This window comes from Lagopus leucura, unplaced genomic scaffold (genome assembly GCF_019238085.1).
Source record: "Lagopus leucura isolate 7727_CA_CO unplaced genomic scaffold, USGS_WTPT01 Super-Scaffold_100004, whole genome shotgun sequence".
NCBI lineage: Eukaryota > Metazoa > Chordata > Aves > Galliformes > Phasianidae > Lagopus > Lagopus leucura.
Genome location: NW_024962264.1, coordinates 57,077,179 through 57,103,333, shown reverse-complemented (window position 1 = coordinate 57,103,333; position 26,155 = coordinate 57,077,179). Strand labels below are relative to the sequence as shown.

The following is a 26,155-nucleotide window of genomic DNA, read 5'->3' as shown; positions in this document are numbered from 1 at the left end:
TCAGTTATAAATCATGGATTCTGCTTCTGTACCTGAGTGAAATGAGGATCTATATGTCTATAAGTGTACATGTGTATAAGTGCCACTATGTTGGTTCATAGAAGTGTAAGAAAAAGAAATCTTAATGAAATAAAACATCAGAGTCCATCAGAGCAGTTCTGATTAGTCATTCCTTGTCATGCATTATTATATTATTATTTTGCAAAATACAAACGAAAGACAAGTATGTTTCGCATCCTCTAGAGTATTTATATATTTCTATATTTATATAGCAGTATTTTACAAATGCCTTAAAAATTATTTTTGAGAAAAGTCCCTCTGAGTGCAAAAGCACAGCAATGCAAGGCTTATGCCCTTTCATATTTCTGTTTTCTTCCTATATTTCACAGCCTTTAGGAGTAGTTTGCCACCTTGAGGTTTTAGCTGGCTCTTGGCAGGCTGGCATTTCCCTGCACAGCAGGCACTGGCAGTGACAGGTAGGAGTGTTGGCTTTCTGCTGCTATTTACCTGCTGCCTGCTTCTTCAGGAGCGGAGTCTGATCTATACAAATAAAACAAGGGAAAATGATTTGGCAACTCATATTTTAAACCCCTTGCCTTTATTTTAATTATTCTTGCATTTTATTTTTTTTAAAGAAAGTCAGGCTATCATTTTACCAAATTTCCTGCAGTGGTGGAGTGCACGATTTCTCAGGGTAGCATGGATAACGAGTTATGGCACAGTACCTTTACTTGGCACCTTAAAATTCAACCTTCATTAGCTTACCAAATGCCTTTGTTCAGAAGAACAGATTATCAAGTTGCAATAACATGCATTTCATTTTTCATCTTCCCAGGGAACAATGGGGGGGAAAAAGTTATTTCCTCGGATTTCCTGCTTTTGCTGAACTGTGACTGGTCGGAACTCTGTATCATTTTGTTCCTCTCCTATTGCCAGTCTTCATTTCTATGATTCGCTCGCTCCTTTAGAAGCTTGGTGTCCCCAGATGAATCCTCCTGTTATGAATGAAAGAGTTTGCCTGAGTACAAGCAACAACAACCATCCTTTTGTTAGAGATTTTGGTGGGTGCTTGCTATTTGGGTTCAATGAGTAATGCAAACATCTGCTGCCCACGAGACTGCTGCAAGAACATACAGATTCCTTATTTAAGTCACCAACAAACAAAGAGAGGGAGGAGGTACAAGATCAAATCAAGCCCATGGGAGACAGTATGATCTTGATTCAATAAGTTGAACCCATTTTGTGCATGTTTCCTTAAGAAGATCAAATAACAATGGTTAGCGTTTAGGAAGGAATTTGGGGAAGAAGATATCTGTGGGAATTTTGTTGTTCTGTTTTGTTTGTTTGTTTGGCTGGTTTGCTGCTGTGGAGGCTGGTTTGTTTGGTGTTTTTTGTCCTTTTCTTGCAATCCTGTCTTCAAATTTTTTGCCTGTTTCTTAAATCAGCATTAGCACATACTGAGAGGATTGTACTTCTGACTGTTGAGTGCCTGGTCTGGGCCAAAAGAGATGGCTGATCTCCAAGGCCATCTGTGTGGCACTTATGAATTACATGGTCATTTAATATTTCTAAAATCTAGGCAAATTTGTTGTGCTACCTCGTTTAATCTAGCTATTATTCACATGAATAGCAGTGATCAAATTCATATCAAGAGATGTAGGCAAGACAGAAAATAGTAATCAATGAAATTGTAATCAGAATTCAAGGAAAAAGGCATGTGAAAAGTCAAGATAGTATCAAATAACACTTCTACTTTTTCCATTTTCAATGGCATTTCAATTTGATTTTACACGAAATGAACAGGCGGGCTGGGAAACAGACGGATGAAAAACAAGCAAAAACAAGAGAAACAGAAGGGTGGGAAAGATTTGAAAAGACAGGGCATAAAAATCTATAAATATGAAATGTAATAAAAAGACATGTTACAAGGTAATACAGAGGACACAGTAGGAAAACTCTGACTTTTTCACTGTATTATACAAAATTCCCCACAACAGGTTCTCTATCCCCAAGTGGTAAAACTAATGCTCAGTGTCAAGCAGGTGACATTCCCTAATGCGGACAGCATTTCAGCTACATGCATGTCCAGCTATCCGTGTTCACATTGTCTATTTTATCTCTTTTGTGCTGTATCTCCTTGTGTGCTATAACAATAATTCTGAACAATATAAATTCAATAGAATTAGTTCCAAATGTTGCTGAAATATCCAGTTTATTCCGCTCTCTCAGCATTATTGCCCTGTCCACAGCTTGCTACCTTTCTAATATCTGATTTGCCCAAATTTGTACCTCCTGTCTCTCTTAATTTCAGAATTTTTGAGTGATTTTCTTATTCTTGGTTCCCAGGCTTTTTCTTCTCCATTCTCTCTGTCAAAGGATGATATGCAGTGCTTGGATTCTTCCCCCTTGCATCTATTCTTGCCTGGCAGCTCATCCCGGGCTTGTGGTTTCTGACCTCAATAGAAGAACTGACAACTCTCTTCTTGGTTTGGGAAAGAGCAGAATTTCTTTATTAGATTCTTCTTCCTAAGGGAACAGGGCTTATATTATTATGTTGTCTGCATCTGTCAAGAGCCATCCCTTCCCCCACCCACTGAATCAATATGCCCATTTCAATCACATTGCCTATTTCAACCAAATCTGACACAGGATAGAAATTAAGTTTTCCTAAGTTTCATGACAGTAGGAATTTAGGTAGGCAAAGCTCATCTTGCAGATGCCTAAATTGAAGGCACCTGTAGCCTCTCTTGTTGCACATAGGAGAATCTCTATTGAAAGTAGTTTAATCAATGGCCGAGCAGTAGACATGCTTATACGACCACAACCAGTTCTTTCTTACATGACCGGGTCAGTCAATTCTGACACAGATCTATGCAGCATCACTGTTATGCTTACGAACGCTCAAAAAAATTCCTACCCATTTTTAATGGAAACAGTAACTCTCCAGCATCAGCTTTTCCCTTTGCCCTGAATGTCACAGGTGGAATTCAGGTAAGAGTCACCCCAGGTCTCTGCTGCAAACTTGGAGAAGATGGCCCATGGTTTCAGAGGATCAGATATAGATCTAGGCTACCTACTCAAATAAAAGTAACGGTGGCTTGCCAGGAAATAATTGTGCACATTGGGAATTTCTTCTTTTTTATCAGATAAAGTACAAGTAGTTCAGCATATCTGTAAGCAAAACAAATTACAAAGCTTCCCCTGCAGCATATGTTTCACTTTTCCTTTCAAAAAAAGCATAATATGTTTATGAAATTAGGGTACTCCCCCAAAGGGCCTTGAATAATGATAAGATATATGAAATATAACTACTGTATGCTTTGAAACCAATGTTGCAGAGATAAGGATTTAGCAAGAGTGTAGTTCAGTCAAACCTGATTAATTTCTGCTTGGTTGTGCCTAAGCAACCAAAACAGTTCACTGGCAGGCAGAGCAAATGACAAGCGCTGTATGTGCCACTGCATTATTAGTCTGGAGAGGATACTTTTTAATATTTATAAAAATGATTTGCAGCCTGATTCACCCTAACTAGGTCTATCTGCATTATCTTATCACATCCTACAGTGATACAAAACCTCAAAACTGAATTAATTGTAATATGACATATAAAAGAAAAACAAGTAGTAACTGTTGTGCTGTCTTAAGACATTGGAGATAACAAATTGAATTTATGATTGTTGGTTGAGAAGATAACAAAGACATTCTAATAAAGATCTGTCAATAAACATCAAAACATTTTTTAAGATTTCTATGCACTTTTTCTTACAAGCATTTAAAGAATTCAGCCTTCACTGAAAACATGGAATTAGGATCAGACTTACATTTAATAGGAAATGACAAGTTTGGTGACTTTTTAGCAACCTAAGTTAAGAATTGAAATTGGAAACAGAGATGTAACGCCAACCATCTCTTGCATCTTTAGAAACTTTTGACATTACAGTACAAACAACAGAATCACCAGTGTTGAAAATGACCTCTAAGATCATCCCATACAACTATCCACATATCATCAATATTTCCCACTTTAAACCATGTCCCTCAGTGGAACTTCTAAACATTTCTTGAGCACTTCCAGGGTCAATGACTCCACCACCTTCCTTGGCAGCCCATTCCAGTACCTGGCCACTCTCTTGGAGAAGTATTTCCCAAAGTCCAATGGAAATCTCCCTTTGTGCAACTTGGGTCATTCCCTCTTGTCCTATTGCTAGTTACGTAGGAAAAGAGTTGCAGAAAACAGGAATTATATTTTTGATTGAAAAGGATCAGTAGAAATCGGATACTATTCAGGTATAGAGAAGGCACTTGCAACAGCAATAATTTTTCCCATTGTTGAAATATTTAAATCCTTTTTTGTACATCTCTTTATTTTCCCTCATATACAAAGAAGAAGATCAAAGACAGGTTTGTTTAGATCAAACTAGAAGATGATCAAGGACTTAAAGCACTTCCATATGAAAGTTATTTAGAGTACTAGAACTATCCAGGGACATAGAAAAAACTTCAAATACTGACTTGCCATTGGATTGGCTTATATTCATTCCTTATAATAAATCTCCTAAACTTAATACTTTTCAGGAAACACTAAGACTTTCTTGACTTGCAGCTGACTACAAGAAACACGGGGAAAATGCATTTTAGAAAAGCATCAAATGAGAACAGAAAGATTTTGAAGGATATTTCTAAAATAACTTTCACTTGGTACTGTACATCCACTGATAAAACTTGAGATTTTAAGGTTTAAAAGATCTGACCTTGGCTACTGACTGCCAGCTACATAACTGACAGTTGAGTCTACTGGTAAGATTTTCAAAAAGAAATTATGGCAATAAAGTGTTTTTCAGATAGCTGGTACAAAAATATGGTCAGCTTGAGAAGGGAGAAAGGGTAAGGATAACAGCAGTGTTGGATTATTAAGGGATCTGGGATACAGAAGTAAATACTGTATTACAGAAAAGGCTACTGCTCTGAGAATCAAGATGATATTAATCCATCTTATAGTCATAGAAAAATGGAATTTACTGAATTTCAGGGGACAGATCTGGTGAATAGTAGAGTACTCATCCCTGGAGGTATTCCAGAAATGTGTGGACAGGATACTGACGGATGTGGTATAGTGAAAGAACTTGGTGGGTCAGATTAATGGTTTGACTTGATGATTTTGAAGATCTTTTCCTGCCTAGATTATACTGTGATTGTACAAAATAGTAAATTGACATTAATTTGCATTTGCTGGCTAATCAGAGGTGATAAGGTCTTGAAATTTCAAATGTCAAAATGTACTTGACTTCTTGACTTCTAAACTGTTCCATTTTTAGTGCAAAAATAATTCAAACTTCAGGATTAGACAAAACAGCTTAGATCATGTCTTCACTGAGCTAAAGCTCTATGTATTTTCTTTTTTCTTTGGGCTAAAGTATTAGAGCTATCCTGTGTGTGACAGAAGACATGGAACTCAGGTTTTACTGTAGCATAGATTAGGAAAGGTTGAAATGCTGACTGTAGTGATTCAGCACCTTGCAACGTTACAGTGTATTTTTTTTCCTGCATTTTCACCACATTGTTTTCTAACCACAGAATATTTATTATCATTATTACTTCAGGTGAAAAATTTCACATTCCTGAAAAGAGACCACAGGAACTCAGAGAGGTAAGAAGGATCATAGAATCATAGAATCACAAGGTTGGAAACGACCTATAAGATCATCCAGTCCAACCGTCTCCTCATCACCATTGCCACCACAAGCACTAAACCATATCACGCAGCACGTCATCCAGGCGCCTCTTGAACACTGCCAGGATGGCAACTCCACCACCTCCCTGGGCAGCCATTCCAGTGCCTGACCACCCTCTGAGAGAAAAAGTTCTTCCTTATGTCCAACCTCAACCTCCTCTGATACAACTTGCGGCCATTGCCCCATGTCCTGCTCATTGCCTGGGAGAAGAGGCCAAATCCCTCTTCACCACAATCTCCCTTCAGGAAGTTGTAAAGAGCAATGAGGTCTCCCCTGAGCCTCCTCTTCTCCACACTGAGAAGTCATCCTAGTCATACCTAGTCATCTGAAAATTGAGCTAAAGTGCATTCAGTATTCAGTGGGACAATGGCCTCAGTCACAGGGAGGTTTTTTGCAGTGCATTCAGTATTCAGTGGGACAATGGCCTCAGTCACAGGGAGGTTTTTTGCAATACTAAAAGGATTGTGAACAAAAGACAGCAAAGGCAGATTGAGCAATGGTTCAGGGAAACTGTGTGGGCAGGAAATACAATGAAGAGAAATTCTAGGTATCCACATGTTTAAGCTTTTGGCTGAAATATGCCTGGAGAATACTTTGTTTGTTTTGAATGTTTAATCTTCAGTTCTATTGAAAGCTCTAACAATAAAAAATATACAACATTTAGATAAAGGCAGGTTAAGTTAATTCATTATTGCAGTTTCAGATATTTCATTCTTTTTTGTTCTGCAAGGCAATTTCTTCTGCACAAGAAATAAAACAAAGCTTAGTATCACTGTACCACTGTAGAAGTTATATATAAGGTTTTATGATAGCAGACCTAAAATCAGATTTGTCCTTCTCATGATACTGCCACTATAGACTTCTCAGAGCCCATTATTTTGGGAGCCACAGAATCACAGAATGGGTGAGGTTGGCAGGGACCTCTGGGTCCAGCTGCCCAACCCCTGCCTGTGCAGGAGCACCCAGAGCTCACATTAAGGCACCTTCTGAAGAACTGTAACTCCACAACCTCAATGGGAATCCTGTTCCAGTGTTCAGTCCTCCTCGCAGAGAGAAAGTACTTCCTATCTTTTATTCTCTGAAAAGACCAGATCACCAGGAATTTGCTAAATTTTTGCAATATTTCAATATTATTATCACGAATAAACTACCAAGTTTGCCTAATTGTCCATTTTAATATGGCTTAATAATATCAAGAGCAGAAGGGCCTTCCTCCACAGGCACAGTTGATAAAACCTCTCCAAGAACAGCACCTTGGTGTCCTGAGTCTAAACTCATCCATGTGTTGCAACTTGCTGTGTTGTATTCCATCTGTAGGCAACAGTGACTTTTGCCAACATCAAAGCACAGGTGAGCCCAAATTTCTGTCCAGGCTTATTCACAGATTCATACTATTTAGCCACAGTCTGAAATCAGGATTTCTGGTGAAATACAAAGCTAGGAGTATTTCATAGGATGTCAGTTTCTTCTGAAAGCATTACTCTTGGCTCTCATAAGCATATTATGAATCAATATTTTCAGGGCTTGGGCAAACTGTACTGATAATATTGCAAATAAACAAATCTCTCTAACATTAATTTTTAATACATGAACATAAACAGAACCACCTACTCCAGCTCTTGCAAGCCCACCCTTTCCACAGGGACGCTGAAGAATCACAGATTTTAAAAGTGTCCTACTGCTGCCATCTGGCCGCCAGCCTCCTGCTGATCCCAATTGGCACTTACAGCAGCAGTCAGTCAGGAAAGGAGCAGCTTCCACAAGCACTGATTTAGTGCCTTAGGAGACAGATTGGTAGTGACTGAAGGTAAAAGGGTTTTAAAACACAGTAGAAGAAAAGGGAAGGGAAGGGAAGGGAAGGGAAGGGAAGGGAAGGGAAGGGAAGCTGCAGACAATAGACAAGCTAGATGAAGAGGATAAATGAGAGAAACTAGGCTGAAAAGAGGAACTTGAGAGGACTCTAGAATGGTACCAATATTATCATAGAATGGAAACAGCAGCAGGCAAAATCTAAATTTCATTTTTTTCTCGTTTTCCCTGATTATGAAATAGTAATGTCTGTATCCTTCCACGAAATTTTATAGAACAATTGTGCTTTAAGAGCAATACATAAATCTTCTACCTGATCTGGGAAATAGTTTCAAACTGAAAAAAAGGGGATTTGGATTAGATTTAAAAAAGGCATTTTTTATAATAAAGGTGATGAGGCACTAGAGCAGGTATGCTAGGACGGTGATAGAAGCCCTATCCCTGCAGACATGCGAAGTCAGGCTGAATGGGACTCTGAGCACCTGATCTAGTTGTAAGTGTCCCTCTTGATGGCATGGGAGTTGGAAAGGTGACCTCTAAGGGTGCCTTCCCTCTCAAACAGTTCTAAGATTTTAACATTCTGTAGAAATGAATTATTTGCCTTTATATAAACTCTGCTTTAATTGGATGGTTTTGATCTCACATATTTGTACTTCCATCATGAGTGATATTTAGAGAAGATGGCAGCTAAGAAGCAGTGAGATTAACCAAAGCCCAGCCTTGGAACAGTGGCTTCCACAGACGCGTGCATTTGTGCAAATGAATTCAGGGCTACATCTTCTACAAGTAAGTCATACCATTTGCCCCAAATGATGCAGGTGAAGCTGCGCATGCCCAGAGGGGGGTTTGAAACTGTGGGTTCTCATCTAGTTTAATTTAGGTCATTGGTGGAAGTCATTTACAACTGTCAACCAGTGAGAGCTATGTGAAAGCCACCCCACAATGTGACATTGTTAGTTATTTCTTCTAAGAGGAAAAGTCTTATTAAAACAGCAGGAATGCTGCAGTGTAATCAGATGTGGAGTGCACCTTGCTGGTGTAGTGTCAGCAGACTTGCTCTGTGCTATACCAGGCAGAGCTCTGCCTTCCATGTCTGGTCTGGTGTCATTTCTCTCTGCATGAAGCCTTGTGTCTAGCTGAGGGATTGCTGACATCATGGCACTCAGGAAAGTTAAGTTAAAACACAGTAAACCCCTGTGTGGATGCTTTCTCTTAGAAGCAAGGATGATCCTGTTCCCTGCAGTTTAATCTGTGAGCTTGAAGCCACAGTGCTTCATCCTGAAAGGGTCCAAAAAAAAAAAAAGTCACTCCTTGGCTCAATTAGCCTTAACTTTTTGGAGGCTGTCACCCTATAAGAGCTTAAGCAGTAACATTAACATGAGGATTTCCCATATGCTGTTCCTACCTGCTTCTTTCTGGCTAAGATCACAGAATTTTGCCCTCTCCTCTGTGACATATGAACAGCTGTCATATCTGCTGACATGATACGACACATCTGTGCCTCTCAAACTCCAACTTAGGAAGGGCCATGAACTGCACTTCCCTTGGTTTCAAATCTGCTTGTGCAAGGGCTAAATAAAAAACAAGGGAGAGCCTTATCCATGTTCTCATCAGCTTTTTTAGAAAAAAAGACCCTGAAAGAACAATTTCACATTCCAGAAAAATCAGTAGAAAAATGCAGGAGAATTTAACCTGCCAGATCTCCATTCTTGTGTTGTGACCAGACTGCTTGTGGTAGAAAAGCTTGTTTACAGTTAGCTTGGGTTTCTCTGCGTAACACCATAGACTGCAGCATACTTACATCAAGAGCAATTACTGAAAAAAACATTGTCCTCAAACATACCTCTAAATAGATGTTTACTTGGTTTTGTCCCAGTTTTTTGCTTGCTGTTTTCTGGTTTGGACTACCTCCTTTGGTCTTTGGAAAGTTAGCTTAGATTCTGGGTATGAACACTTCCAATTTGAGTAATGAAAGTAAGTAAAATTGAACTCAAAATTCCTGATCCCTGCCTACCTTGAAAACATGGTGAGTGTTGAGGTGTATCCTCCCTCAGAGCACTTTGAGCTTCCTGACTTGAAGAAACTTCCTGCTCTGCTGGAGTCCAGGGCCTTGTTGTGCAATGTGCCAGGCTCTGCCTGTGTGCTGTATAAGAAAGCCAAGAGAGAACTGAACAGTCTTTTATTCTGCTTGGAATTCAAAGCATTTTTCTAAATCTCACCAAAAAGAAAGGTAGGTTTAGCTATTTCGTTACTGTTGCTGTTTGCAACATCTTATTTACTTATAATTTTGTAACAAGTGGTTTAGAGCTGTATTTCATAATATTAACCATGAACTGAGTACAGAAAACAGCCAAACTATATGCTTTGTCAGCAACCTGTAAAGTGAATAACGTATATTAAGAAAAGTCACATTGGGTAAATAACACTGTGAACAATTGCTTTGAAATGAAAAGAATTTACCACATCATTCTCTGGAACCCTTTAAAACATCCAGCAATAGGCAACCCCCTTCTCAATGTTCAGACTTCATGGTTAGGTGTGCTAAGGTGCTCCATTCTCAGGAGATCAATGTGCTAGATTGTCTACAGAACAGGACAAAAAAAAAAAAAAAAAAAAAAAAAAGGAAAAAAAAAAAAAAAGAAAAAGGATGTCATTCTAGGGATGAGCTTGTGACCTACATTGCAATCCCTAGATTTAAATCCCTTTTCACTAAAAAATGCAGAATAATAGATTCTTAATGGGCAATTGGATCAGCCCTCATTCTCATTTTTTGCCTTATTGTTTGATACCTTTCTCTGTCTCCTTATGCCCATGCCTCTACTCTTCTGTATGATTGCCCCTAAAACCAAATCATTGCCTCTTGTGAATTTTAGGCCTTTTTTTCCAAAAAGTAGTTGCAACGGATGTATTGTTGTCATATGCGAGTTAAAAATCTGCCACAGATACACATATTTGCAGAAGACAAATATGACAACAGTGTAACACTTTTGTGTATGTAGTCCTCTAGCTTCTTGTTTTTGAAGTAATTGGAGACTTAGTACTCACAGAATCACAGAATCATAGGGGTTAGAAGGGACCTCCGGAGATCATTGAGTCCAACCCCCTGCCAAAGCAGGTTCCCTACACCAGGTTGCACAAGTAGGTGTCCAGGTGGGTCTTGAACATCTCCAGAGAAGGAGACTCCACAACCTCCCTGGGCAGCCTGTTCCAGTGCTCCGTCACCTCACTGTAAAGAAGTTCTTGAGCATGTTTGTGCGGAACTTCCCATGCTGCACTTTCTGGCAGTTTCCCCTTGTCCTGTCTCCACACACTGCTGAAAAGAGTCCAGCCTCGCCACTCTGCCCCCTGCATCTTAGATATTTATAGACCTGGATCAGGTCCCCTCTCAGTCTTCTTTTCTCAAGGCTAAACAGACCCAGTTCACTCAGCCTTTCTTCATAGGGGAGATGCTCCAGGCCCTTCACCATCTTTGTGGCCCTCCGCTGGACTCTTTCCAAGAGATCCCTGTCTTTTTTGTACTGGGGAGCCCAGAACTGGACGCAGTACTCCAGATGAGGCCTTACCAGGGCAGAGTAGAGGGGGAAGATCACCTCCCTCGACCTGCTGGCCGTGCTCTTCTTAATGCATCCCAGAATGCCATTGGCCTTTTTAGCCACAAGGGCACACTGCTGGTTCATGGCCAACCTGTCATCCACCAGGACACCTAGGTCCCTCCCTGCAGAGCTCCTCTCCAGCAGGTCATCCCCTAACCTGTATCGGTGCATGCAATTATTCCTCCCCAGATGCAAGACTCTACACTTGCTTTTGTTAAACCTCATCCGGTTTTTTTCTGCCCAGCTCTCCAGCCTGTCCAGGTCTCGCTGAATGGCAGCACAGCCTTCAGGCGTGTCAGCCAATCCTCCCAGCTTTGTGTCATCAGCAAACTTGCTGAGGGTGGCAATTATCCCCTCATCAAGGTCATTGATGAAGATGTTGAACAAGACCAGACCCAGCACTGGCCCCTGAGGAGCAACTCTAGTTACAGGTCTCTAACCAGACTGCACTGCCAACGATGACCCTCTGTGCTCTGCCAGTCAGCCAGTTCTCAACCCACCTCACTGTCCACTCATCTATCCCACACTTCCTCAGCTTTGTTATAAGGTCACCCAGCCAGAGACAACATCATAGAAGGCTACCAGTTTGGTCGAGCATGACCTCCCCCTGGTGAACCCATGCTGACTACTCCTGATAACCTCCTTTTCTTCCAGTTGTCTGGAGATGGCATCCAGCACAAGCTGTTCCATCACCTTTCCAGAGACAGAGGTGAGGCTGACTGGCCTGTAATTACCTGGATCTTCCTTCTTGCCCTTTTTGAAGACCGGAGTGACATTGGCTATCCTCCAGTCTTCAGGCACCTCCCCCATTCTCCAAGACCTCTCAAAGTTGACAGAGAGCAGTTCAGCAATCACCTCCGCCAGCTCCCTCAGCACCCGTGGATGCATCCCATTGGGTCCCATGGATTTATGAACTTTGGTGTTGCCTAGGCACTCTTGGACCGTGTCTTCCCTGACTAAAAGGAAATCTTCTGTTCCCCAGACCCTCTCACCAACCAACCTCCAGGGTCTGGGATTCCCAAGGGAGAGCTTTTTCATTAAAGACAGAAGCAAAGAAGGCATTCAGTATCTCCACCTTCTCAGCATCCCCCATTACTAGAACACCCCCCTCACTTAGTAGGGGAGCCACGTTCTCCCTAGTCTTCTTTTTACTCTTAACATAATTTAAAAAGCCTTTTTTATTATTTTTTATCATCTTTGCCAGATTCAATTCCAGGCAGGCTTTAGCCTTCCTCATTGCATCCCTGCAGGCCCTGACAACATTTCTACATTCTTCCCAAGTGGTCAGACCCTTTTTCCACATTTCATGGACCTTCTTTCCTTTGAGTTTGTGCATGAGCTCCTTGCTCATCCACACAGCTCTCCTACCATCCTTTCCTGATTTCTTGCTCACAGGGACACACAGCTTGGAAGAAGAGCTGTTTAAATGCTGACCAGCTCTCACAAGCCCCCTTACTTTCTAACACCCTAGCCTACGGGATAGCTTCAGGTATGTGTTACAGTGCTATGCCTTGCAGACATTAATTATGAATCCTCATCATTATTTCAAACATATGCTCTGGGTGCCCAACTATTTGGCAGCACCTACCTGAGTGCAGTTCTCATCATCATTGTCACGTTACAGTTTCTGAAATTGCTTTTGTATAAAGCCATCCATCTGGTACTCTGTTTTATTTTATTCTTTGCTTATTTAGATCATAATTACAGTTGTGAGGTATCATGGTAACTATTTACTTGATATTGATCTTATGTGTAACATCTGTTGGAAATGCCTGATCTGAATGTAATTAGGCAGCTTTTTTTTTGTTTGTTTTATTCTGAATCAGAGAATGTTCTTGTGCAAGAGCAATTTCATGTTTCTCAGGTGGCTGGTGTTTTAGCTCTGAGAATGGAACATAGAGGTGGAAACATTAGCCAAAATTCTAGAGTTGGTTGTGCATTTCTTAACTATTCTACTTTTAGACTCTATAGACTGCTGTGAAATTAGAATTAATTTTGCCTTATGACTTTTTAGACTTTAGAAGTCTTTGTATCTGGATATGGAATAGTACTTTTTTGTGTGTTTCAATGCTTTGGCTATTCTTAGCCCCTAAAGAGCTGAAGTGGTATTTTACCATCTAGAAGTGAAACAAAATTCAGGCCCACGAGAGACAGAGGCAATGCTGGTCATCAGGTCTGATTTCTGATTTGCAGTTTGCTTTTTCTTACTGCAGCAATAAGTACAGGGAATACTTCTTCCATTTAAGTGGCAGTGCATTGTAGCATTTTAGCCCAAATGAGTTTTCAGCAGAAGGACAGAGAGAAGGGGGAATTAAGAGTTTTATCCATTTAAGACTTTTTTCTTACAAGACAAACCTGTCATAGAGAAGGTAGGGACTTATGGAGTTTAAAACAGATTTATAATCTCCAGCCCCACCAATTATAAGGAGCTTTCTTGGAAATCTTATTCCCTGTGTTCTTGAAACTTCACTCTTTATTCAGTGTATACAACAATATATATTATAATTGGATTGCGTTGCTGCAGTGGAAAACCAGAAATTTAAGAAGAGGACAATAATATATGGCATTAAGTTTGTGGCTCATTGCAGGAAAAAAATAGGAATTTTTATGTCATTTTTATGTCATTATGTCAGCTTTTTTTATGCTCATCCTCTACCAATGTTCTACTCTGAAATCCTTTTAATTTATAGACAGCTTATACACAGCACATGAACCTCATGTTTCAGGTATCAGCCCTCAAGATCAGATGAAAATGCCTTGTGACCTTGTGGATCAGCCATAAAAGTGATACACACACATATCTCATTGACTAGGAATAAGCAAATTTTATTATAATATTCATTCATTCTTTAAAAAGAGCTACTTTCATGAGATCTACTTTATTAGTCTCACTGAAAACAAACAGCCTACAAAATCTTGAAAAAGCTCTGTGATAGGTCTTGAACTAAAGCTATTTTCAAGCTACTTCTCTTACATCTTGAGTCTAACCGTTTGCTCTATTACATGGCTCAGCTGTTTAGCTTACACATCAGAATGATATGACTGCAGACATCACAGCCACAGCTGCTGAATAATGAAACAATTTTTCACAGTCATCAACATTCTGTGAATAAACCCCGAAATTTCATGATTTCTTATACATGTATACTATACATGTTGTAAGCAACTCACATAGGTTATGTCTAGACTTATATATACATTTGTCTTCCATCTGAGAAATGTCCTCTTATCACTTAGGAGAACTGAAGGTAGTTCTCAGCTTTCCCACAGACCGTCTGTGCCTTGCAGGAAGAGATGAAGAACCATATCCTGCTAGCTGTGAACTGGCCTGCCTTCAAAAGGTTAATAAGAATTTAAAGCCAACTACTCTCCACATTTCTCAGATGTGTTTCAGAGTCAAAGAAGAGAGGAAGTTATGATATCTAATCCAAATAATAGCAGTAGATGGCCTGCTGATAATAGACTCCCCTTCTCAGGAGATCTCTTCCTTGAGGTGTGTGCATTTCTAAGTCCTAAGCCAAGAGAAATGGTGTATGTGTATACAGTGCAGATGGATTTGGAGGCTCTTCCCTCAGCTGAGACATAGCTGACAACAATTATTTCTACAGACTAATATTTGACATTTTGGTTTATTATACAAAAAATGCAATTGAGATTAATGAATTTGAAGAAATGTGGAAAAATCTGTTTCATAAAGCTCATTTGATTAGTGTTTCTATATCATGAGATTGTGACAGCATGTTACTTCTGGTGCATGTGGCATTTTGTAAGAGTGTGCCCTTTCTTCAGATGATTGTTTTTTATGTTTTTATTTTCCCAGGTCTTCCTGTTTCTCTTTTGCTGTCTATTAGAGTAAATATATTCAATACAAGAAGATTAATTGAACAAGGGGAAATGTTATAAGTCTGGGCAATATTTGGCCATTTGTCAGTGAGACAAGAAATTGTCTTTTTTAACCTATAAAGGAAAGTGATTGATTTGGAAAAAGAAACTTCAGTCATCCTTCATTGTTTTAGTTGTGCAGTGATCCAAAGTTCTCTATTGGACTAAAAATGCCTAAAATGTTGTTCCCTCTATTCATTAGCTCACTTGGCATTTTTTGGCTTTTTTTTTTTTCTTGTTTGCTTTCAAGTGAAACAGAAGCTTGAGAAGCAACTAATCACATTCCTTTTGTGCAGTTACTTTTATTCCAGAATAAACAGAATCAGAAGAGCAGGAAAACTGGAGGATGCACCATGCAACTCAGCACCCTTTGCTCGCCATTGGGATGTCTATTTCAGTGAAGGTAATCCAGATATATTTTCATGTAAATTGCATTCAAGACTAACCCACTACATTTCTAATAAATCCCATTTTTACTTAGTAGGATTAAATGGAAAAAATCATCTGATAACAATTGCAGTGAATAGAGACATTCACAACAATTATATCATTTTACCATATGCTAATTAATCTACTTTCTGAGGAAGCAAAGGCAGACAGTGTTTTTTCCTTTCTATTTTGTTTTCTTTATTGACTTCAGTGAAATGGAGGTGGCATCCATCACTGCTGCAGATGACTTGGACTGACTCACATGTAACTCATGTCAGATTTTGAATAGATTCAGTTTAATCTTTCTGGAAAGACATTTAGGAGTTTGTTGTAACTGCTGAAGGTCCCATATGTTTTGGATGTCCCATATTCTTTTAGATGGATTTTATCCCATAGTTGATACCTGGTCAGTTTCTCAAGTGGTGGATACTCGATTATTCCTTTGCCATCTGTTGTCAATAAGTACTTAAAAACAAAGAAGTACTTTGCATGAACTTTAGAAAAGCAATAATAATCTGCAGATACACAAAGAAAACACATTTTTCAGCTTCCCGTAGAGATTCAGGGGACAAAAAATTATGAAAAGATGTTAGATTCTGACAAATGGATCTGAATAAGTTGTAACACAGGACAACAATTTGAAAGCAGAGTAATTAGAAATAAACTGTTTAATATAAAACAGAGCTTCCCCACGTATTTAACTCAATGGCAACATAGTATGAGAATTTAGAGAGTTATAATAAAGCGCTATAAAAATGTTCTGGCATAAGACATTTGCTGTTTTACTGGAAGTATGGACAAGATTCACAATGAATAAAATATAAGTAATGTACAATTTAGTTACTGAAACTGTACTAAAGTGTTTGCAGAAAAGAGAATTAAATTTTCTCCTATATCAAATTGTCTAATAATAATAGCATCCTTCTTTTAAATGCTACAAATCAACCTGTCACTTCCTATCATGCAATTTGATTGTTACATTTCCTTTTACTTTTGAAGAGCCTCGTGGGATGAGGGTAGAACAAGAGCTGTCAATTTATGACAAAAAACATTTCATATTTGAAGTCACAAAACTCAGAGTAGGTGATGAGATCTGGAAAAAAGCCCTCAGTAGTTTTCCGCATGAGATTAACGAACAGTCAAAATTGTTGATATTCCCTACATAAAAATTTATATGGCAAGGACAGTTCATGGTATTAGAGCAAAACTGGAGTTTTCCAATAGTTTTATTATGTTGAAACCAAATTCCCTCACCTCAGCTATAAAAGAGCCAGAGTGATTTGGGACTGTGTCCTTTTTTATGCATGAGAGCAAATAAAGATGCAGCTCTTCTAAAGAATATCTGGAGAAATTAAATAAATTTTTAAACACTGAACTACTCGTGCCTCTTTGACATCGACTTTACTTAAGAGTTCTTTGAGATCTTCAGACAAAGAGCATAATTCATAATTATCATAAAATAATTTAGGTCGGAAGGAAGCTCTGGAGATCATACAGTCCAACCTCCTACTTGAAGCTAGACTGAACTTCAAGGAATCCCTAAATATTTTCATTAGGATAGTTGGTTGTTGTTGTCCTTTCCCATTTAAACAGATTTGCATTAAAAAAGCAACTCTGCAGTAGTTACTAGAAGTCAAACTAGAAGTTAAAATATCTGTATTATCAATGATTTTTAGGTAGGAGATAGAATATTCACATTGATATGTTATTTTCTAATTTACTCATAAGATTTACTGTTCCATAACTGCAGTTGCTAGGGAAATAAATTCTGCATAACTGAAGGAAACCAGGAAGAAAATGAGCAGAGTGTTTTCAAACAGTCACTCTGTGAGACTTTGGCCACCATACATCAGTGTTGATTATTTATTTCCTCTACAAGAAACATACATTAGTGTAACAACTCTTATTGTTATGGTGGTGAGGAGAAGTGTTTGTTTCCCTGCATGTTTATTCTATTTTATTTTTATTTCTGAAGTAGTTACCTTTGTACCACAATGACAATGAATTCATATCTGATTTTAGAAATATTGTTTTATTTTTCTGAAAAACATTATTGACTAGAAATGTCAGCCACCATGAGTCCCACTCTGTATGGATCAGAGTTATTTTAGCTACACACTGTTTTGGAAATATGGAGGCCTATTGACTGCATTCAAAATAAAACTGCAGTGCTGCTGCAAGCATTCAGTGAATCACTTATAGTAAATTTGTTTGTGGAAGCAGTTTAACTATAGTATCAGAAAAAAAAAGAACACAATGGCATGTGCTAGTTGACTTTTAAGTTAGCATCTGTAAAAAAATAAATGTTGGTGTAGTAACTGTAGTCTTTGTACAACACAACAAATGTTGTTCCTGCAGGCATTAATGAATGCATTCTACTATTTATGAATATCAACATCCAAAAAAATTTCAGCAAGATCTCAAGTCTTGAAATTCCTACTCAGTGCAGTGACTCACAGCATGAAGTCCAAGACTTAGTCTACAAGCCAGTTGTTTCAGGTCAGTGAGCCAAGTAACAGCACAGATTGTGATGCAGTTCAATACAACAATTCATTGGGAATTTGAACTCTTGGTATGGATGTGGTGTTTATTTTCTCCATTTTAGCTGCTCAAAAAATCCAAATCTGTCACTGCATATATAAATACACATTACTGAAATATTGTTTTGTTTTTAAAAATATATTAAACCCTCATTAACATGCTTAGAAACTGGGGCAAAAAAAAGAGCATCTCATGGATTTACATGCAAGTCCACTTGGAGCTAATCTCAGAAATCCTTAGGCCCTCTCCACAGTGGCAATACAGCTGTAAACTATCTTAACCAGCCTTGTGAGAATGCTCTTACACAAGAGATTTGTCAAACAGGCAGCAGAGAGCTGACACAGCAGCTCTTGCAAAAAAAATGCAGACCTAGGCTTTCACTGCCTAAGATGTTTCCTGGCCATTTTCACATAGTAACAGTTTTAGCTTCTAGGTGAGCCTAACATCTGAAATAAACTAAAACAACATTCAATTTGCTCCAAAGAGATAATGATCCCTACAGGCAGTGAAGCCAAACTGTGATTCTGAGGTACCCCCAGACGGCATGTGTGTAAATGAACGTATACAAGAAAGAAGAAGCATACAGTGCTTTAAAATACCATTATTTCTGATATTTATTTTTATATGTAGAACAGATGCAAAAATATGTTATCTCTGTGCAAGTAGAGGTACATGCTGTGATTTTTAATGTATAGTTTCAGTTGTGTGACAAACATAGCTGCATCCGTCCACCTTAAAAACTTGCACTGTTCTTTGCTGATGCAGCACTAACCCTTAACATAATTCCCACATCTATTTTGTCAGGGAAAGTGGTTCTTTCCTTGCATTGTTCTGAAAGGAAAAACCATTAGTACCAAATTAAGGGAATGTCAACAAATATTGTAACAAAATATTTCAATATTATAATTCATTCTTGTGTGGACAGTAGCTTAGGAAAGGGGAACAATCTGTTCAAGAGAGGTCTTGTTGATAAATGGAACTAATGTCACTCACAGATTCCTGTTTTAACTCATAATGATTTACTGTGTTTTATATTAGGAAGCTGAATTTTTTTGTAAAATCTGTCCAACAGAAGTCGAACATCCTGTTTTCTTCAGGGCAGACAATCTCCACTAATTCAATGTGGAATATTTACTGGAGGTATTTATTGATATGTCCACCACTTGAGAGAAGGTAAACCTCTAGTGTGGAATGTGGTGGATAATCCATTTCATGACAGTTACCTAAAGAACGTGACCTGAGACCTTAGCTGCTAGCAAGCACCAGGGGAGCCTGATAAGCTAAGAAAAAAACATGTTGTTCTAAGCAGGGTGGAGGTCTTATGGCTAAACTGCATGAACAGCCTTGCAGGGATATGAACTTAATGATAGTATTAGGACTAATAAACTATCTTGGGGTTTGGGTTTTTTTTTTTTTTTTTGAGCCAGCCCTGAGCTAGCAGTTTTCCACCTTTCTGTCAAAAACATGTTTTTGAGTGAACGTGGCAAAACAAAGATACATTTGACTATAGTCACTCAAGCTCCACCTGAAATTAAGAAAATAGAATAAAAATGGCTTAAGAGAGAAGGAATTTCAGGGGAAGATACCATTGCAGACAAGGGAGGAAGATACCATCTCAAACAAGTCAGGAGGACACTGCTGACCGCCAGGACCGGTCAGCGGGCTGAGCCTCTCGTTCCACTCCCATATTGGAATACCTACTGAGTAAGATTCACAAACTCTGTTATACTGACTTTTCCCTGGGAAACTCAGAAATCTCTACAGAGTTGTTCTATGATTGAATGCAATTGTAGACGGCCATATTATTCATGTCCTTGGTTAACCTCACATGCTTTGAAGACATTTATAACTGAGAATCCAAAAGATTCTGTAATTTGTTGCTTTAATAAACTCTGCTATTCACTAATCTAGCTGTGAGAGTTCTCATAGTGTACTGCCAGATTCTGTAAGAGTGGTCATAAGAGCACATCTGAACATGACTGGATGAATTGGGCAGTATACAATTTTTGAATCCGTAATCATGCTAGTTCATACATTGAATGAGACTGGACTCAAAGCATCAAATTGGGCATCACTCAGAATCTAAGCTCAGCCCCTCTGATATTTGAGGATAAGGTGAAACATGAGGAGGTTTATTTTCTGTCAAACTTCTCTGCCTTTTTCACGTCACTTCTCTGCCTCTTTCACATGTACAAGAAAAAAGACCGTGTACATCATGTGAGTGATGCAAATCTAACAGTAAGTTTGAGCAGGTAAAGGTGGGAACATCCTGACACTATTCCAGTCATAGTTACCATATTTCAGTGATAATTTGATAATTTGCTTTTACCATTGAAGGCTGAAAATATTTATGATATGATATGATACCTGAAGTACCAAAACATTTGGCTGAACCACAAGCTTGTAGATATATACATTGTTTAACTGTAATGCTCTACTGGTTGTTCATGAAACCATTTGATTAGAAGCTAGGTTGAATTCTCCTTAATTGATCTAAGTACATACTGCTGATCAAGAGAATACTTCCCAGCCTTTTGAGTTGCTATCAATCCCATTGCCTTTTCATAAGAAAGATGGAAATCAATGCATAGAAAGGGATATTTGTATCTCAATACTGAGTCTTTGAACTTCAAAGTCTGTGCCTCCTCTAGGAAGTAATAATAGCCTCCTTTTTTTACAGTGCTCCTTAGAAGCTGCTCTGAAAACAGTACAACAGAAGGCAGTATTTTTAGTCCCACCAAAAAGATAAAGCTTCTAAGGCAAATAAAGGAAAAGAAATACCCAGTTCAATAGTACTTACCAAGCCAGTACTAGAATCTTCAGCAGATAGCAGTCCTTAACTTTCCAGCTCCAGCATATTGCTTACCTGCTAAACACACTGCTTGATGTTGAAAAGCAATCACCATTCTGTTGGAAACGTGAGTGACGACAAAGTATGTCAGTATAAAGAATATGCATCCTATGGGCTTAGGTTATGTTACAGAAATGTGTATTTACAGCAGAGTGATGTAAAATCCTACTGGAGAAAAGACATAGGTAGTTTGTACTTCAGTATTTTTGGACACATTTAAATCTGGTCATCAGTGAAGGTCTTGAGTAGTTGCAGCTTGTTTAACTGCGTTGTGTACTGAGGGCATTTTCCTTTAGGATATTCATTTGTGAGAACTAAATTGAGATTGTGATTGGTATTCTAAAAAAAAATCATGCATTGTTTTCTGTCAAATAAAAACTCAGCATTCTAGACTAGCTTTGGAATACAGCCAGTGGATGAAAACATAAACCTGCTGTCAGCCAGTTGTGATATATCACAACAGTTTCAAAGAGGTGAAATTATATTAGAACTGTAGTGTTAGCTCCCCCTCTCTGTTACACCTCCTTCTAAAACCACTGAAAATATATTTTAAAATTAGGAATGCAGAAAACTAATTTTCACCTAAAACTGAGGCTTTGAACTTAAGCCCCATGATATGTAACCCTACTTCAAATGCTAATTTTTACCTTCACTCATTTACAGGCTTAGAAATTCTGCCTGCAGGAGAACATGTGAAAAGCTGTAAATAAAGAGATAAATCAATTTCAAATGGGATTCCTAAAGCGTGTAATGTGCTCAGACACAAGGCATGACCTGCAAAGGCACATGGATGAAGGAATGCCAGCTCCACAGTGTTTTTGAAAGCCAGGACGAAAGAAGAGAGATAATCGTCTCATATTTTTAATTCAGGTTATTTACTATTTGTCCTGCAACGGATTATAAAGGCAGCAACACTGGAAAAATATGAATGCCACAGGTTATGTACCTTTCATTCCACACTTCTTAAATCCAGTAACCGCACTGCACTTTTTATGAAATGTGTACCTGCAGATCTAATTGTACAGTTCTAGCCTTAAATTAAATTAGTGATGGATAACTACAAACCAATACATCCAGGAATGAAAAAATGAAATACACTTTCATGTTGCTGAGTTCTAAACAGAGTACAATAAACTAGGAAAAGACCTAAGGGTCACTGCAAACAGCAGTCCCAATAGGTAACGAAGCACTGAAAAAGGACAGGTTTTAGTACTGTGCATTTCTCTATTTATTAGTGGCACAATGCCATGTGTTCTCTAAGGCTTAAGATCACTAGTTTGTCTCATAATCATATTTGTAATAAATCTTTAGCAAATATAGAAAGTGGCAGTTAATATTCAGTGTAATTGGGGAAAATAGGGAAAATATAGTCTCTATACTTCTATATTTGAAGGACAACTGAAAGAAACTGTCCAATTTAATCTAAATGAGAGCTGAATAAATTTGAGGTTTATGTTCTTATTTTAGAGCAAATGAATGAGTTTCCAAAATGCTTTAAACTAAACAGGAACAAATCGCTTTTCCTCCCAAACAAGACTGGTCACACAATGAGGATGGCAGTACCTTATTCAGAAATAACAAACCGAGAAAACTTGATATATATAGACTAAACCTTGATCTACTAGCTCTTTTTTCCTACAATCTGTTTCTGTAAAAAACATTAATCTTAGCAACTTCCAGTCCCTGAGGACAGCTATTGCCATTCCTGTAAGTACTTTTAAATGATTTTCTTCCAATTTCATCATGAGTGAAACTATAAATACACAATTAAGGATTAACAGCACCATTCATTAGACATGACATAGAAGCCTTACGTGCTGTTGTTAGAAAGAGACAGTCAATATTGCTGCCTATTTAAAATAGACCAAAAAAATCCTAGGTCTTGTAAGCAGAAATACTTGGGGTACAAAAGCTAATGAGTCATATGTAAATCTGTAGTTGACACCCTTGTTAGATCTAAAAATACTTTGAAATGTTTTAGATTAAATAAGATTTAAAGGGTTAGTACTCTTTTTAAGAGGTGTGGGGAAAAAAAAGAACACTTTTTTTAACACAGCCAATGTCCAAGAAAAGAAGAAAACCTATGTAGTAAAAATTCTGCTCTTACTGTTTTCCTGATGTTAAAAAAAATAGAAGAAAAAAAAAAAAGGCTCTATTGTTCTGCAAAATTACTAGATAAGCCACCAAACAGTTTTGGTTAGAGAATAGTTGCTTGGGATTTAAGTTATGTGACAAATGAAAAAACTGTCTGCAGTACTGCTGTCCCAGTATACCTGCATGGCCTTCTGCATAATATCCACAGCTTCAGTGTCTTCACACCATCTTCGGGGAACAGGATGAAGCTTCACAAGTGAGATCTCCTCATCTAATTACTTAGAAAGCAAGTGTTGATCACACATGCTGATGAACACAAGATTAGGCTCCCTTTATAAAACTTCAATAAATCGTGTAGAATTCTTATGATTCTGAAATGTCAGCTATGGCTGGATGTGGTCCACAAGAAGTTTTCTTCCTTTCCTTCAATGTTTCTGCAGTGCCAATTCAAATAGACTGCAAAAACCATCATGCCAGCAAAGAAAACGTCAGTATGTTGGTCTTACAAGACTATGGATGATATATATATACACAGCTTTCATTTCTTGAGCAAATCCTGTCGTCTATGGAGAAAAGATCAATGGATTTTCCCCATTCCACCCTGTTGTGGACCTGACGGGATACAAACATACAGCTTAGTACTGTGGCCCTGAAGGCAGGGCTGGTTCAGAGGTCATTTTGAGAGATAAATTCAAAGTGTGTTTCCTCCAGAGGAGAAAATAAGTAGCGGTATTAGCAGGTTGTCAGTATTGCTTGCAAAACACATGGCTGCTAAATGGTAATTGCCACAGCATCAAGGTTCAGGGAAGATTTTAAGAATGATCAGTGTCTGAGCCCACTTTTTGAAGACATTTTAAAGGTTATTTATGGCAATAATAACCATAAACTGAGACTGGGGAAGAGTTTATACTATGCACTGGTTCTGATTTTTTCTAGGTAACATCATCTGCAGGAAATAACTGTCAGCAATACTGTCCATCTGCAACAGAGCCACACTTGGTCCTACCTAGTCAAGGACACAGGTATGCTCAAAGAATGTGAAGGAAGTGTTCATGAATCCTGCCTAATGCAGGAAGTGCCATGGTCACCTCATTAGAGAAAATGGATTTTTTGTCTCTGCCTTCAGTGGGGTATAGATTTTGTCCCAGGTATAATTCCATTCTCAGCTTTTAATGGGCACTGCAGTATGTGGATCTGCACATTTTTTTCTCCCTTTCTGCCTGCATCCTGTACAGAGCTGTTGTAGTTTGTCTTTCTGTTAGGCACATGCTCTATGAAATACAGGAATTTATTAAACCACCCAATCCATCAGTTGAAAAATAAAAAAGAGTTCATAATTTTTTTTCCGTGATGAATTACAGAGCTTGCTGTGTCTTCACCAGCTACTAGTGTACTGGATTTCCAGCTAGCTGTGCTTTGTTTAATATTTATGAGCAAAGTGTCTGTACTGGGTTAAGTCTGTAATGGGAAAGCATATTTCATTTTTGCTTAAAGTAGAATGCCTGTGACAATCTGTATGCTAAATGTGATAGCTACCTGCCATAATGTTACCTACACCATTCTGTTATAGACCTGCAGTGTTAGTCCTTCATGAATCACATTTACTATCTGCTGCTTATTAATAATGCAGAAAACTAAAGTGAAGAACTAGTGCAAGTAAACTATCCACTGGTAACAGTTTTTTCTCCTAATGAGAATTCTGCAGCTATAAGCAAAACTAACAACCGTCTGTGCAAGCTTTCCCTTCTCATTCAAATTGGATATGAAATTCAAGCTCACCCTGGGTGGCTGCAGTTTCACTGAAGCAATCCTAACAGCTTTTTGAAATGGGACATTTATGGCAGGTTTAGCTTGTTCAAAAATTGTTTAAAATCTTGAATTACAAATATTTTGCTTCAGAATTTCTACATTTCATTCTGCAATTACTCAAATATTATTTAATAATTTATAGCATAATGTTTACATGAATAATTTTAATACTGTGGGTAGTATCATGTTATCAGTTTTCCACCTCTACTAGACAAAAATGGAGGCATTTCCGATCCTGGCTTGTATGAATATGCATGAATATCAGTAAAATCCCAGCTTGATTTCTCTCAATGTCTTTTTCAGAGAAACTGATAGTAGATTATAAAATAGATACATAAAAAATCACATGGCAATGACATCAAAACTAAATGTTAGTTTTTCTTATATTCTTTAACAATAAAACATTTTATTCTGTGCACTACATTTTAAACACAATTCTATTACTATGTACATGGCATGAAATACAGAAGTCAAAAAATTAAGAATGAAGCATTCTCTTCCCTAAGGCTTGTTTTAAAAGCAATGTCAATTCAGCTTTAGTTACTCAGAGTGATTATTCTCTGACTTCTGTTTATGCATCTATAATACCTACAGCTCAAATGAGAGATTAAACTGTGCTATGCATCATATCTGATAAAGCAACATAAATGTGACAGATCTATCCCAAGAATCTCCCGATCTCAAATCTTGAGGGCAGACAAAAAAATGCTCACTCTAGTGGTCAAAAATCTGTATGTAACCAATGAGGAAACTTGTGTATCCAGAAAGTATGCAGCCATTAAACAGCTTGAACTTTCTCAGTTTTCATCCAGAAGCCTTTCAAATTTTGGCAGTTTTGATCTATAGCTCAGTGATCTATCTATAGATTTCAGAAACGAATAGGCAGAGGTGCTAGTATAAGGTTAAACTGTTACCACAGTAAATTTTACTGTGATATAAGATTCCTGTGAATCACTAAAGTCACTTATATTTTTTAATAAAATTACAGGCATTTTAAAATTTCTGCTTTCTAAACAAGGATGGCAAATTATTGGGAGTGCCCTTTTTAACTTATCTACTTTTAGAACAGCTTAGAATAACAGTTGAAGTACTGCAGCCAGTGGAGAAAATTAAAATTCTGGCTCTACTTTCCAGTTTTCAGGTATTGAATTTTTAGAAAAGTTCCAATTTTTTAAGTTGTCAGCAGATTCCCTTCAGGGGCATATAAATCTTCATTTCTAAGTTGAAGAAAGGAAGCAGCAGGAATTGCTAACAAATGATCTGAATAAAGCTTTTATCATGCTAAATAGATGAAGATGATATGCTATGAATCAATGTATCTTTGAGCAAGCAGTCCAACTGAGGATTCCTGGGACTAAAATGGTCCTTTGGAAAGAAAAAGAAAAATACTACTTGTCCATCCAGGATGTAACGAA

General features: G+C 38.1%; 1 long non-coding RNA gene across 3 annotated transcripts; it reads right to left on the bottom strand.

The window, feature by feature from the left end:
- Positions 1-318: 318 nt before the first annotated feature.
- Positions 319-21,097, bottom strand: LOC122180101. 3 transcript variants are annotated; one of them, XR_006178912.1, is made up of 7 exons: positions 20,984-21,097; positions 20,787-20,893; positions 10,002-10,123; positions 9,556-9,684; positions 2,290-2,526; positions 766-995; positions 319-540 (listed from the first exon to the last, which is right to left on the bottom strand). It is a non-coding gene; the product is annotated as an uncharacterized LOC122180101 (long non-coding RNA). The 3 variants fall into 3 exon arrangements; XR_006178910.1 differs by lacking the exon at positions 319-540 and having other exon boundaries at positions 580-995; XR_006178911.1 differs by lacking the exons at positions 319-540; positions 2,290-2,526 and having other exon boundaries at positions 580-995.
- Between the last annotated feature and the right edge of the window lie 5,058 nt (positions 21,098-26,155).